General features: G+C 47.6%; 1 long non-coding RNA gene across 1 annotated transcript; it reads left to right on the forward strand.

The window, feature by feature from the left end:
* Window positions 1–6,402: 6,402 nt before the first annotated feature.
* Window positions 6,403–13,275, forward strand: LOC308200516. Its single transcript, XR_013955658.1, has 2 exons — window positions 6,403–10,722; window positions 11,559–13,275. It is a non-coding gene; the product is annotated as an uncharacterized lncRNA (long non-coding RNA).
* The last annotated feature ends 2,231 nt before the right edge of the window (window positions 13,276–15,506 follow it).

The raw sequence follows: 15,506 nt of genomic DNA on the forward strand, positions 1-15,506 counted from the left end.
ATTGGTTGTGTCCCCCCCAAAATTGGTTGTGTCCCCCCCAAAATTGGTTGTGTCCCCCCCAATTAGGGGAGGAACCCCCAAAACTGGGTGGGCGAACCCCCATATTGGGGGGGCAGAACACTTAAATGGAAGTGTGAAATTCCGGAATTGAATGTGGACCCCCCAGAACAGTCTTCAGGGGTTTAGTGTGGTAAATTTTATCGGGTTAGGGCTGCAAGGGTTTTTAGGGTTAGGGTTTCTAGGGTTTGTTGGGGTAGGGGTTAGGGTTAGATCCGTGGTTGCCATAGCGTTAGGGGTCAAGGTTCTTAGGGGTTAGGCCTAATATTAGGGCGGAAGGCCAAACTAAGGGGGGGGGAGCCCCCCCCAAAATCGAAGGGTTGAAGCCCAAAGTTAGGGGAAGGAACGGCCAAATTGTGGAGTCCCCCAAAATTGGGCGGAAGAACTCTTTAATATTAGGGGGGAACCCAAAAAAGGAGGGTGGGGGACTCTACAATTGGGGGGGACCCCCAAAATTGGTCGGGTCCCCCCAAATTAGGGGAGGAACCCCCAAAATTGGGTGGGTGAACCCCCAAATTGGGGGGAAGAAGACTTAAATGGAAGCGTGAAATTCCAGAATTGAATGTGGACCCCCCCCAGACCTGGGGAGGAATCCCCAAACTTGGGGGGGACCCCCAAAATTGGGGTTAAAGCCCCAGATCCCGGGGAGCTAAGCCCCAAATTAAGGGAAGGAACCTCAAACATGTGGTGAGAACCCCAACATTGGGGGAAAGAACCTTAATATTAGGGTGGCAGGCCAAGAAAGGATGGTGGGGGCCTCCAAAATTGTGGGGGGCTTGGAATTGGGGGGAATCCCCAAAATGGAGGGGGAACCCCAAAAGGGGGGGGGGGGGGCGAAGCACCAAATTAGGGGAAGGAACCCCAAAATTGCGGGGAAGAACTCTGAAATGGAGAGCTGAAAACCCGAAATTGAGGGGAAACCCCCCAAAACGGCGGGAAAACCCTCCTTAAACACGAAACCGGTAATGACACAGAGCAAAAAATGGCGTCCTACGGCCAGCTGCGAGGCTCAATTTTCTGGGGAGTGCTGGGAAATGTAGTTCTTGGCCACCGGGTTTCCGGGAGTCCATATTGTTTTCCCAGAGCATGCCGGGAGATGTAGTTCTCGGACACTGGGCTTCCGGGAGGCCATGTTGGTTTCCCTTCTTTGCTAGACTCCGGGTGCTCTGGCTTCACAGAGAAACCCCCAAACTGAAAAATGTACCTGCTAATATATTGGGCTCTAAATGTAGCCCTGGGTTAATTGAATAACAATCCCTGGGTAAGATTGAAGTGCAGGAGGGGTTGGCTACGGTTTTAAGAGCCGGTTTGCAGAAAAGGGATTTCCCGTTAAGAAATGGCATATACTGATTGTTCTCTTCCTTGCTCTGCCAAGACCTGAAGCACATCTTGGAAGCCAGGCAGAATCCGTGGAGCCAATGGAGTTCTCAAGCTCGACTTCAGCTTCTTCCCAGCTAGAAGAAGCAAGGACACGCCGGCTGAGTTCCACAGGCAACGCGCCCGTATCTGTAGACGAGGATTTAGAGATGCTACTTTGGGAACTCTCAGACGGCATACTGGAAGCCGAGCTCGACTTGGACCCAGGGAAGGATGAGGATGACCTCCTCCTTGAGCTTTCCAAGATGATTGATGATTGAACTGCATAGTCCTATGGTATATGAAAAAAAAAAAAAAAAAAAAAAAAAAGAAAACAACTCTTCTTCTTGTTGGATACCCTGAGGTGATCCTTTTTCTAACTGAGGCTTTGCAATGAGACTTAAAGCACAGTTGGAACTGGTAGAAATTGGCAGGATCTGCACTCGGTTGTCCTAAGTTTTCCTGCTGGTCAGAGTTAAGGTCTTGTGCATGGTTCCGTAACTATAGGTGGCTACCTTTGATATCAAGAGGACAAAACACTTGTTTCTTTTGGCACAGAAAGATGTCCATCGGCACGCTGTGGTGGCTGTGAATTGACGTAGTGATGGAGCGATGCTCTGAAGGCTTAAACGGAAAGCTTCTTCCTTCCGCCCCCCCTTGGCACAGCTCGATGTTGGGCACATTGTGAAGCCTGGGTGTTCTGATTTCTCGGACAGTTGATACCCAAATCCCGGAGTTACTATGTCAACTCTTGACTTTTATTTGTGTATGCCATTGTTTTGACTGTAATCTTTTCAGATGATGAAGCTGTAGGGGCGGGAGGGAGCAAAATAATTATTCTAGCGTTGTGGACCAAACATGCTGCCAGGAGTGGTGGTGGTGGGGTCAGCCCACGCGGCCTTACTTTCAATTATCAGGGATGATAAAATGGTGTGAAAAGCAGCAGCTCTGCGATACGGCTACGCTACCCCCACTCCCTTCTCTTGTGCTGTACCAAAGTTCCCCCAAGCTTTGGTTGGTGCTTTTTGCTGGTGACAGTAGGACTCCAGGGCGAGTAGTCGGGACTCTCCTGCAGTAACTGGGTCAATTAAGGGTTGTTTTAAGTGCCTCCTGGTTTTTAAAATTGCTCCCCTGAGCTGCTGGCTCTGCTGCCTGCTACAGCAAATGTTCGGGTGCCATCAGCGTCGCACTTGGGCGTGGGCACTGACCCTGCGGAGGAGAGCTGAGACTCGCGTGTATTGTGTACCCTGCCGCCAGTGATCGTTTTCCCCTAGCAGATCTATTTTGAATCATTTCCCTGAATTTTAGAGGAGCTTTAGGCTCTTTGTGCTATGATTTGTGAAGCTGTAGGGGCCCTCAGGCATTTGCTGCTGGCAGAGGAAAACCGCTTGTCGAATTTGTTGTAAATACTTTCTGTTTGGACAACAACGCCTGTGTGTGTGTGTGTGTGTGTGTGTGTGTGTGTGCGTGCTTTGACGACCCCCTGCGACGCCCCAGCTCCGCGAGGGAAGCTTTGAAGCGGCTCTGGGAAAACCTCTGCGGAAGAAACCGCTGCTAGTGACTTGCGGAAAAGGGACTCCACAATCAGTGAGATTGTAAAGTAGGTATGTTTATTCAGCGCTGGGCAGCACGGGAGGTCGTGGGCATGAAGATTGATGACTCTTCCTCGTCAGCGCTAGTTGACCTCTTGTCTTTGCACAGACTCAGTTGCTCCTTGGCTCTTGTCCATCTGCAGGACCAGTTTCTCCCAGTTTCTTAAGACAGGCTCACTCTCTTATTAGGAGACTGACCTTGGTAAGGGGCCCAAGGCTTCTTGCTTTAGTTAATTGGCACAATGCACCATAGTTAGCAAAGACACTAAGTAGCATCCTAGTTTAACGCTGTCAGCGCTCTATCTCTACTTGATAAGATTCTCCTAACTCCCTCTCTCACTGGAGCCCACGCAGCCCTCCGTCCTGCCGAAGGACTTCACGGGGACTTCTGCCGGCTCCGGGTGCCCGCACACAGACAGAAATGGCTTTGAGAGAAAACAATCAGGAGGAGGAGAGCTCAGAGACTGCGGCCGGCTTCGGCCACCTTCCCCTCGCTTTCCCTCTCCGTGTTCAAACCGAGCACTGTTCTGCCGTCAACCTTCGCTGCCTCTGCCGGCGGCGCTGGGCTTTCGCGTGTGCCATTGCTCCTCTACATATTTTATCCTTCCTTTTGTAAGGAATGGTCCAGCAATTCGTGTCACTAAGGGATTTGAAGGGTTAACATCGAGGCCCGGGTCTAGGTGATAAGAGAACAAAGGGGTTTTTAGGGAAAAGTGCTGACTACTGCAGGGGATGTTGCTAGAGTTTCTGAAATCCGGCGCAGAGGCTCCCAAACGAGGAGGAAGGGGGAGCTGAAGGACAATTGAAGGACAAAAGCCTGAGAGGAAGACAACCAGCATTCAGCCCGAGCAAGCCCCGAGAGACCACCAGAGACTGGTACGCAGGCGCCCCTGGGAGGGGTTTCGGATTCCGGAAACCAATTCTAATAACCCTGCCTCTTCTCGAAGTAGTAATGAATATGTATTAGCCTGGGAGCATCAAAACCAGCCGCCTTACGTAACAGGTGTGCGTCCTGGGGGAGCAGAGACTCCCGGCGCACCCAGCGCTGCTTGCTTGCCTCTATTCGTTTAATAAATTGTAAACTTTGATTGTAATCCTATTTGGATTTATAACAGCCATTTATAACACTTTTTATATTTGTATTTTATTTAAGGCTGTCTTGCCCCCCTCCCCCCCAGCCTCGCTGCTCGCCAATAAAGCTGGCGCAGGGGCTAAGGGATTTGAAGGGCCTGCTTGTACACCTAAGGGATTTGAGGGCCTGCTTGTACACCTTTGGGGACTGCCTCTTTTGGGGGGGGGGGGTGGGTGTTAGGAGCTGCTTGTATACTTTTTTAGGCATTCCTCTGAGAGGGGGTTGGGAGCTTCGTGTATGCTGGGGGGCGAGGGCCTCCCTCGAGGTGGAAGGGGGGGGGTTGGAGCGTTTCTACACTGTAGGGGCCTGCCTGTACACTTTTGGGGCCTGCCTTGGAGGGGTTGGGAACTGCTTGTACACCTTTGGGGCCTGCGTCTGCGCGGGGCAGGGGGGGTTGGGGGGTTGGAGCTGGTTTTAACCTTTCGGGCATGCATCTGGAGGGGGTTGGGGCCTGCCTTTGGGGGGGGTGGTTGTGAGCTGCTTGTATACTGTAGGGGCCTGCTTGTACACCTTTGGGGCCTGCGTCTGGGGGGGGGGTGGGAGCTGCTTGTACACTGTTAGGGCCTGCCTTGGGGGAGGGGTTGGGGCATGTGCCTTGGGGGCATGGGGTTGGGAGCTGCTTCTACGCTGTAGGGGTCTGGGTCTTGGGGGGTTGGGGCTGTTTGTACACCTTTGGGGCGTGCCTCTGGGGAGGATGGGGAGTTGCTTGTACACCTTTGGGGCCTGTGTCTGGGGGGGGGTTGGGGCCTGTGCCGGGGGGGTTGGGAGCTGCTTGTACGCTCTAGGGTCCTCTGGCAGGCTTTGGGGCCTCCCTTTGAGGGGGGCAGTTGGGAGCTGGTTGTACACCTTTGGGGCCTGAGTCTGGGGTGTGGGGGCTGGGGCTGAGGCCTGGGGCCTGGGGCATGCATCTGGGTGGTGGTGGGGGGGGGTCCAGTTCATGGGGGGGGTGGGTTGGGAGCTGCTTGTGGACAGTTGGGGTCTGCATCCGGGTGTGGCTGGGGCCTGCTTGTAGACTTCTGCAGCCTGTGTCTGGTGTTTGGGGGCTTTTCTGTAGTGTTTGGGGATTGCATTTTGGCTTTGGGATGTGTCTAGAGCTTCTGGGGCCTAGCTGTAGTGCTTGGGGCCTGCGTCTGGGGCTTTTCTGTAGCATTTTGGTAGCGTGTTTGTGATTTGGGGTCTGTATCCAGGGTTTTGCCTTTTTTGTAGTTTTCAGCTTTGTGTCTGTTTCTTTGTTGGTTGCCTGGGGTTTGGGGTTTGGATCATTAGTCAGTGTCATTAGCGTCGGGGGGTTGATATGAAGGGTTAGGGTTGTGGTTAGAGTTGTTAGGGTTAAAGAGAATAAGGATTTTAGGGTAAGGGGATCAAGGTTGTGGGAATAAAAATGTTTTTGCACAGAGTTACATCGTTTAGAGGGAAGGAAGGTGGTATTGATATATGCTTGCAGTGATAAGAAAGCTTAACAGACAACCTTGTAAAATGCAGACAACCAGAATCCTTAGAGCAATTGGGTGGAAATCACAGTGTAAGGAACATTACCACCTCAAAGAGCTCTTAATATTGGGGGAAACCCAAAAAAGGAGGGTGGGGGACTCTAAAATTGGGGGGACCCCCCAAATTGGTTGTGTCCCCCCCCAAATTGGTTGTGTCCCCCCCAAAATTGGTTGTGTCCCCCCCAATTAGGGGAGGAACCCCCAAAACTGGGTGGGCGAACCCCCATATTGGGGGGGCAGAACACTTAAATGGAAGTGTGAAATTCCGGAATTGAATGTGGACCCCCCAGAACAGTCTTCAGGGGTTTAGTGTGGTAAATTTTATCGGGTTAGGGCTGCAAGGGTTTTTAGGGTTAGGGTTTCTAGGGTTTGTTGGGGTAGGGGTTAGGGTTAGATCCGTGGTTGCCATAGCGTTAGGGGTCAAGGTTCTTAGGGGTTAGGCCTAATATTAGGGCGGAAGGCCAAAATAAGAGGGGGGGAGCCCCCCCCAAAATCGAAGGGTTGAAGCCCAAAGTTAGGGGAAGGAACGGCCAAATTGTGGGGTCCCCCAAAATTGGGCGGAAGAACTCTTTAATATTAGGGGGGAACCCAAAAAAGGAGGGTTGGGGACTCTACAATTGGGGGGGACCCCCAAAATTGGTCGGGACCCCCAAATTAGGGGAGGAACCCCCAAAATTGGGTGGGTGAACCCCCAAATTGGGGGGAAGAAGACTTAAATGGAAGCGTGAAATTCCAGAATTGAATGTGGACCCCCCCCAGACCTGGGGAGGAATCCCCAAACTTGGGGGTGTAAGAAATGGTCCAGCAATTCGTGCCACTAAGGGGTTTTGAAGGGTTAACATTGAGGCCTGGGTTTAGGCGAGAAAAGAACAAAGGGATTTCTTCGGAGAAAAACTGCTGACTTTGCACGGATGTGCAGTAACTTCTGACAGCCGGCCAAGAGACCACTAGATAAGGAGGAAGAATAAGAGCCTTCCTGTCTCCCTGTCTCCCTGGACCACGAGATAAGGAGGAAAATATGAGCCTCCCTGTCTCCCTGTTCGAGCGGCCCCTGAGAAAGTAACAGAGACTGATAAACAGGCGACATCGGATTTGGGAAACCAATTATAATAACCCTGCCTCTTCTAGAAGTAGTAATAAATATGTATTAGCCTAGGAGTATAAAAAAGTAGATGCCTTACGTAACGGGTGTGCGTCCCGGTGGAGCAGAGACTCCCGGCGCACCCAGCGCTGTTTGCTTGCCTCTATTCGTTTAATAAATTGTAAACTCTGATTGTAATCCTATTTGGGACTCAGTCATTTATAACAATTGGGGGCTCGTCCGGGATGGTCTTGGTTCCTGAATTCTGACTTGATCTAGGAGGGGCGCCCCCACCATTTGGTGGCTCCTGTTCGAGTCAGGTCGGGGCTAACACCATCCTGAACCTGAATAAGGGCAAGCAAAGATTTAGATTTTTTTGTGAGCTCCCTTTGCCGGCTGCAGCACTATATTTTGCCCGTAATTCTGCGCGCGAAGATCCGAACGAAGACGACGGAGTCGTAAGTATTTAATGTGTATACCGTTCGGTTGGGTGGGATTCGGTTGCCTGTGTGTGTGAGAGTGTGATTGAGACGGAACGTAGTTCCGAAGCGATTGTGGAGGTCTTCTAACCGCGGTTCCAATCTCCCGCGAGGGACTTGGCCGGTGAAGGACCGAAGCGATTCCTATAGGATTCGTGGGTGGGTGATAGGTCCTAAACCCCCTGCAAGACACTCTCACTAAGGCAACCAAGGGCTGTAGGAATTGCCACAGTAAAATTCCTAGATGGGTCAGACAAAATTGAAGACCCGGGACCAGAGAAAAGGGAGCAAATTACCAGACATACCACCAGAAAGTCCATTAGGGATAATGATTAGAAATTGGAACGATAGGGGCCCCAGAAAAGGGAAAAAGTAAATTAAAAATGGTTCAGTATTGTATGACAGAATGGCCAAAGGAGCCTTTAAGACCACATGTCTTTTGGCCCGTTTTCGGATCCTTTGAAGACTGGGTTTGCCAGGCCTTAAATATACATGTTAATTCAAAGGAACCTTTTAGCCAGGAGGAAAGTGATTATGCAGGATTATGGATCAGGATCTCACGTCCTTTTCCAGCCTCAATATTTACACTAAAAGCAGACGAGAAGTTTGACGAAGAAGAGAACAAAAAAATAAAAAATAAAAAAAAAAAAAAAGGAAAAAGAAAAAGATGATGAATGGGAGTCATTGGATAACCTACCACCTCTGTATCCTAACAATCCACCCCCGGTGGTGCATCTTGTAATCCTGTTTTGTTCTTAAATGTTTTGACTGTGTCAAGGAGGAAGGTGGGAGCATTATCTAAGTAACAGTTTAGAAGTTTGGGTATATTCGCGGTGGTGTTCGGTCAGTTTCCCAAGTATCGGGGGAGAGGGGCTGACTGATTATCAAAGTGGTAGAACGGAGAGTCACTTCTTTGGTGGTTCGGGCCTGAGCCCTGGGAATTTGGTAAGAAGGGGGAGAGCGAATTTATTTAGGCCTCAATACCTTTTTAAACCCCCATCTTGACGGATACACAGGAGTGATTCCTTGTTTTGTGTAGGCTTACTAACAAAGTGCATGAGAAAAATTAGCATTCGGCTTGAAATTCGGTCTTGTTGAAATGTAAATTTTGTGGAAAAGGTGTTATTGTTTGTCTAGAAGACAGAAGGCTGAGTGCTTCAGGTGTTTTTCCGAAGTCCTGCGGATTTATGATTGGAATGGGGCTCATTAATAATCTGAAATAGTAAAGTTTGTATGTGGAAAGAAGAGTTTAATCCCAGAGAATTGGGACATTTGGGAAGAAGATTAGGAAAAGATAGTAAAAACCTGCAATAAAAAGGTTTGTGTGGAAATTGAAACAAGGGACAGTAACTAATATAAATAAATAAAAGGGAATGGGAAATCAAGGAAAAGGGGAAAATCCAAAAAAAAAAAGACGTCCTAAAAAAAAAAAAAAAAAAAAAAAAAAAAAAAAAAAAAAGCCTCCTTGGGTGCATATTGGCACATTGGAAGGATATTGTTAGAAATGGGGGCACAGAAAGCAAGAGGACTTTCACTAAGTATTGCAATCAATGGTGGCCACTATATAAACTAAATGGCCACTTTATGGATCAATCGACTATAACAGTGTCTTGCAATTAATGTTTTTGAGGAGAGAAGGAAAATAGGATGAAATGTTGTATAGTGATATGTTGTTTCAGCATCTTGGAGGGAAAAGGTTTGGAATTAAGTTGGCCCCTGACTGAGCCTTTGGTGTTGGCATTAGAAAAGTACGGGCTGGAGAAAGATAAAGGAAGTGTTAAAAGGATTGTGGAAGGTGTTAAAGGCTGTGTGGCATGTAGTATTTAACAGAGCTGTTTGAAGTTGAATGAGCAGGGGAAGAGGATGTAGGAATGTTAATAGTTCCGCCTCAACCCGAGGCTGAGATCTCTAAATCGCGGGTGTGAGCCCTCTGGGGCAGGGGGACCGTGATGGGTCCGAGAGAGTTGTCCTGGAAACAGAAAAGCAGCTAACTCTTGAAACAACCTGAGTTCCTGTGTGAGCTCAGATTGCCAATGGGACCGCTCAGGGAACTGTCAACGATTGCATTCCCCTGACCGACCCCCTCACTGAGACCCTAATCACCCCGGAAATTATGTAAATACTAAAATCTGGTTAAATTGGCTATTGGGAATTGAGAATCTGTTCCAACAAGGTCCAAAAGAAACCCCTATGGAATTTATGGAATTTTTGAATTTCTGGACCAACTTTGAAATGCAATGAAAAAAAAATGGACCTGGCTTAAAAAAAAAAAAAAAAAAGAGAGAGGCAACTGGCTAGCCTCTTTCCAGGGCAATCAGCCCCTGATATCAGAAAGAAATTGTCTTAGGCTGCAGGACAAACTTACAACAGTCAGGAATGATGGGGACCTGGGGCATCTACCCTAGCAGGTCCACTAGTTGAAATAAAGCTAGGAAACGAAGACAGAGGCTTGAATTTTTTGTTGGTTATGGGAGCTTCTTTCTCTGTGTTAATTAGGCTGTAAATGTAATAGGAGCAACATATTCACTGTTAAATAGTTTAAAAGGACGATTAGGAACTAAGACAACTACAATAATTGGAGCCACAGGGAAAGAGGAGGAATGGTCATTCTTACAACCCCTTGATTTGCGTTTTGGGGGTAAGGAACTAACCCATGAATTTTAGTATGTACCAGAATGCCCGATGCCACTCTTGGGACGGGATCTATTAGCCAAATTAGATGCAACAATAACCTTGAGGATGGAGAATTAATAATGAAGGTACCTGAGTCCAAAGTAGGCCAAATCCTAATGATCAAAGATAAACCCTTTGTTAATATTCCAAGAGAAGTAGAAAATGCAGTTATAGCAACAGTACGGGAAACAGATGTACCAGGGAAGTCGAAACTGGCACAACTGGTAAAGGTGGAATTAAAGGAAGGAGCCAAACCTGTTTGAATCAAACAATATCCACTTAAGATAGAAGCTAGGCACGGGAATGGTGAAAATTATTGACAAATTTCTCAAATATCAGATTCTGGAAGAATGTAAATCGGAATACAATACCCCAATTTTTCCAGTAAAGAAGCCGAATGGCGAGTATAGATCTGTACAAGATCTTAGAGCAAAAAATGAAATAACAAAGGATATTCACCCGGTAGGAGCTAATCCTTACACATTGTTAACATCTGTGAAAGGGAAATATAAATGGTTTACCGTGATAGATTTAAAGGATGCCTTCTTTTGCATACCTCTTGATAAAGATAGTAGAAAATTATTTGCCTTCAAATGGGAAAACATATTGAAGTTTTTGGACCACATATGGTAACAACCGTTTTGGAACAAAGGGGGGGGGCACTGGTTATCACCCAGCTGGATGGTGAAATATCAGGCAATCCTAACTGAACAAGATGACATAACCTTGAAAACGACTAACCTGTTATATCCAGCAGTATTTCTAGGAACTGTTCCAGAAGAAGGACCGTTGGAACACAGTTGTGTGCAAATAATCGAACATACGCCAGCCACAAAGATTTGAAGGATGTACCCCTTGAAAGGTATTCAGTGGGAATACCACACTCCGTGGCACCCACAAAGCTCAGGGAAAGTAGAAAGGATGAATCAAACAATAAAACAACAATTGGCTAAGTTAATGATGGAGACACAGCTGCCCTGGACGAAATGCTTACCATTGGCACTTTTAAACATAAGAACTAAACCACACAGTGAGACTGGATTATCATCATATGAAATGTTATATGGTATGCCTTATTCTCAAGGGATGCCCCTAGGGAACAATGTAGTTGAGGATCATAGTATCCAGAAATACATAATTACCATTGGAAGGAGATTACAGGAGATAAGAGAAATTGGGATGATGACTCAGACACCACCTTTAGGATTTGCTATTCATAAGATACAACCAGGAGACAAGGTCTTAATAAAAACCTGGAGAGAGGAATCATTGAACCCCCGATGGGAGGGACTGTACCTTGTTTTACTTACTACTGAAACAGCTGTGAGAACAGCAGAAAGGGGTTGGACCCACGCATCCAGAATAAAAGGACCAATAACTACCGAAGCCTGGAGGGTTGAGTCCACTCCTGGGGAACTGAAACTGAGACTAAAGAGGAACTGATATCCCAGCAATGAGGTTCTGCATGAATTAAGGGCACTGGATAAAGAGGACAAGTCTGAAGGGAGGAAAGGGAGAAGGCAAGACCGGGGTAGGACCCTCCACTGCGGCGTGTATGGTCTACCGAGGGAGGCAACCCCTATGGGTATTGACCGCCGAGTGAGAGTGCCTCGACCGGACTTCTCCCTCACCAAGATCAGTTTGTCCTGAGAAAAATAACATGAGAACCTTTTAAACCCATAATAAAATTGTGATTAGTTTTTCCAGGAGCTGGATCACCCTGAAGGGCTGAATGGTAACACAAGCTCTGAAAGCGGGCCCAACCCCATGATTGAAGGCGCTTCCCACACTCTCAAGATTGGACGGCGAAAAAGGCTTATAATATGACAGGTCGCCAAAGAGAACTGAATTGTGACTGTAAGTGGAAACCCAACGTGGGAGCTTGGAAGCGTGCATATACGAGTACAAACGGGGCAGACATTGTAACAGGACCACTCGGTAACAAGGACACTCTGTATTATCACGCCCCAAAGGGTAAAGATGGATGGGATGGTCATTTTCCAAACGGGACGTGGGCCCTAAAGGGACATTATTGGGTGTGTGGCAAACATGCTTACAAGAGGCTACCTGGAAACTGGTCGGGAATATGCTATGGGGGGTACATAAGACCCTTGTTCTTTTTATTGTCACAAACACAAGGAAATCATTTAGGAATAAGATTATATGATGACCTGAACAGAGTAAAACGATCTATTGATACTTCCTTATCCGGGGGTAGTGCCCAAAAATGGGGAAAGGATGAATGGCCTCCTGAAAGAATCATACAGCATTATGGGCCAGCCACCTGGAACCCAAATGAGTTGATATCAGGAGCCCGAGAACCTATTTATAATTTGAACCGAATAATTAGGTTGCAAGCTATCCTCGAAGTTGTAACAAATCAAACAGCGACAGCCTTGGATCTTTTGGCTGACCAATCCACTCAAATGAGAAATGCTATATTCCAACATAGAATGGTCTTAGACTATTTACTAGCAGAAGAAGGGGGAGTATGTGGAAAACTGAACGATTCTAATTGTTGTCTACAGATTGATGATAATGGAAAAGTGGTCAAGCAGATAACAAAGGAAATTAGAAAGTTAGCCCACGTCCCAGTACAAACTTGGAAGGGTATGGATTGGGATTTCTTTTCATGGTTGCCTGGTGAACCATGGGTTAAAAGGATGCTGTTTTTATTTTTATGTGGTGTAATGACATTATTGTTTATACCTTGTATGATACCTTGCTTTACGTTGTTGATACGGCGAGTAATAAATAGCACCCAATTTGTGATGACTTCAGTGGAGAGAAAAGGTGACGTGTCGATAATGATGCTTCAGAAGTGGACACCCCGAGAACTGACTGATGAAATCCAATTGTTACTGACAAAGGTTGAAGGAGAGACACGAATTGATGATTAAAAAAAAAAAAAGGAGGAATTGTAAGAAATGGTCCAGCAATTCGTGCCACTAAGGGGTTTTGAAGGGTTAACATTGAGGCCTGGGTTTAGGCGAGAAAAGAACAAAGGGATTTCTTCGGAGAAAAACTGCTGACTTTGCACGGATGTGCAGTAACTTCTGACAGCCGGCCAAGAGACCACTAGATAAGGAGGAAGAATAAGAGCCTTCCTGTCTCCCTGTCTCCCTGGACCACGAGATAAGGAGGAAAATATGAGCCTCCCTGTCTCCCTGTTCGAGCGGCCCCTGAGAAAGTAACAGAGACTGATAAGCAGGCGACATCGGATTTGGGAAACCAATTATAATAACCCTGCCTCTTCTAGAAGTAGTAATAAATATGTATTAGCCTAGGAGTATAAAAAAGTAGATGCCTTACGTAACGGGTGTGCGTCCCGGTGGAGCAGAGACTCCCGGCGCACCCAGCGCTGTTTGCTTGCCTCTATTCGTTTAATAAATTGTAAACTCTGATTGTAATCCTATTTGGGACTCAGTCATTTATAACAGGGGGGACCCCCAAAATTGGGGTTAAAGCCCCAGATCCCGGGGAGCTAAGCCCCAAATTAAGGGAAGGAACCTCAAACATGTGGTGAGAACCCCAACATTGGGGGAAAGAACCTTAATATTAGGGTGGCAGGCCAAGAAAGGATGGTGGGGGCCTCCAAAATTGTGGGGGGCTTGGAATTGGGGGGAATCCCCAAAATGGAGGGGGAACCCCAAAAGTGGGGGGGGGGCGAAGCACCAAATTAGGGGAAGGAACCCCAAAATTGCGGGGAAGAACTCTGAAATGGAGAGCTGAAAACCCGAAATTGAGGGGAAACCCCCCAAAACGGCGGGAAAACCCTCCATAAACACGAAACCGGTAATGTAACAGAGCAAAAAATGGCGTCCTACGGCCAGCTGCGAGGCTCAATTTTCTGGGGAGTGCTGGGAAATGTAGTTCTTGGCCACCGGGTTTCCGGGAGTCCATATTGTTTTCCCAGAGCATGCCGGGAGATGTAGTTCTCGGACACTGGGCTTCCGGGAGGCCATGTTGGTTTCCCATCTTTGCTAGACTCCGGGTGCTCTGGCTTCACAGAGAAACCCCCAAACTGAAAAATGTACCTGCTAATATATTGGGCTCTAAATGTAGCCCTGGGTTAATTGAATAACAATCCCTGGGTAAGATTGAAGTGCAGGAGGGGTTGGCTACGGTTTTAAGAGCCGGTTTGCAGAAAAGGGATTTCCCGTTAAGAAATGGCATATACTGATTGTTCTCTTCCTTGCTCTGCCAAGACCTGAAGCACATCTTGGAAGCCAGGCAGAATCCGTGGAGCCAATGGAGTTCTCAAGCTCGACTTCAGCTTCTTCCCAGCTAGAAGAAGCAAGGACACGCCGGCTGAGTTCCACAGGCAACGCGCCCGTATCTGTAGACGAGGATTTAGAGATGCTACTTTGGGAACTCTCAGACGGCATACTGGAAGCCGAGCTCGACTTGGACCCAGGGAAGGATGAGGATGACCTCCTCCTTGAGCTTTCCAAGATGATTGATGATTGAACTGCATAGTCCTATGGTATATTGAAAAAAAAAAAAAAAAAAAAAAAAGAAAACAACTCTTCTTCTTGTTGGATACCCTGAGGTGATCCTTTTTCTAACTGAGGCTTTGCAATGAGACTTAAAGCACAGTTGGAACTGGTAGAAATTGGCAGGATCTGCACTCAGTTGTCCTAAGTTTTCCTGCTGGTCAGAGTTAAGGTCTTGTGCATGGTTCCGTAACTATAGGTGGCTCCCTTTGATATCAAGAGGACAAAGCACTTGTTTCTTTTGGCACAGAAAGATGTCCATCGGCACGCTGTGGTGGCTGTGAATTGACGTAGTGATGGAGCGATGCTCTGAAGGCTTAAATGGAAAGCTTCTTCCTTCCGCCCCCCCTTGGCACAGCTCGATGTTGGGCACATTGTGAAGCCTGGGTGTTCTGATTTCTCGGACAGTTGATACCCAAATCCCGGAGTTACTATGTCAACTCTTGACTTTTATTTGTGTATGCCATTGTTTTGACTGTAATCTTTTCAGATGATGAAGCTGTAGGGGCGGGAGGGAGCAAAATAATTATTCTAGCGTTGTGGACCAAACATGCTGCCAGGAGTGGTGGTGGTGGGGTCAGCCCACGCGGCCTTACTTTCAATTATCAGGGATGATAAAATGGTGTGAAAAGCAGCAGCTCTGCGATACGGCTACGCTACCCCCACTCCCTTCTCTTGTGCTGTACCAAAGTTCCCCCAAGCTTTGGTTGGTGCTTTTTGCTGGTGACAGTAGGACTCCAGGGCGAGTAGTCGGGACTCTCCTGCAGTAACTGGGTCAATTAAGGGTTGGTTTAAGTGCCTCCTGGTTTTTAAAATTGCTCCCCTGAGCTGCTGGCTCTGCTGCCTGCTACAGCAAATGTTCGGGTGCCATCAGCGTCGCACTTGGGCGTGGGCACTGACCCTGCGGAGGAGAGCTGAGACTCGCGTGTATTGTGTACCCTGCCGCCAGTGATCGTTTTCCCCTAGCAGATCTATTTTGAATCATTTCCCTGAATTTTAGAGGAGCTTTAGGCTCTTTGTGCTATGATTTGTGAAGCTGTAGGGGCCCTCAGGCATTTGCTGCTGGCAGAGGAAAACCGCTTGTCGAATTTGTTGTAAATACTTTCTGTTTGGACAACAACGCCTGTGTGTGTGTGTGTGTGTGTGTGTG

This window comes from Anser brachyrhynchus (genome assembly GCF_964034855.1).
Source record: "Anser brachyrhynchus genome assembly, chromosome: 10".
NCBI classification, from domain to species: Eukaryota; Metazoa; Chordata; class Aves; order Anseriformes; family Anatidae; genus Anser; species Anser brachyrhynchus.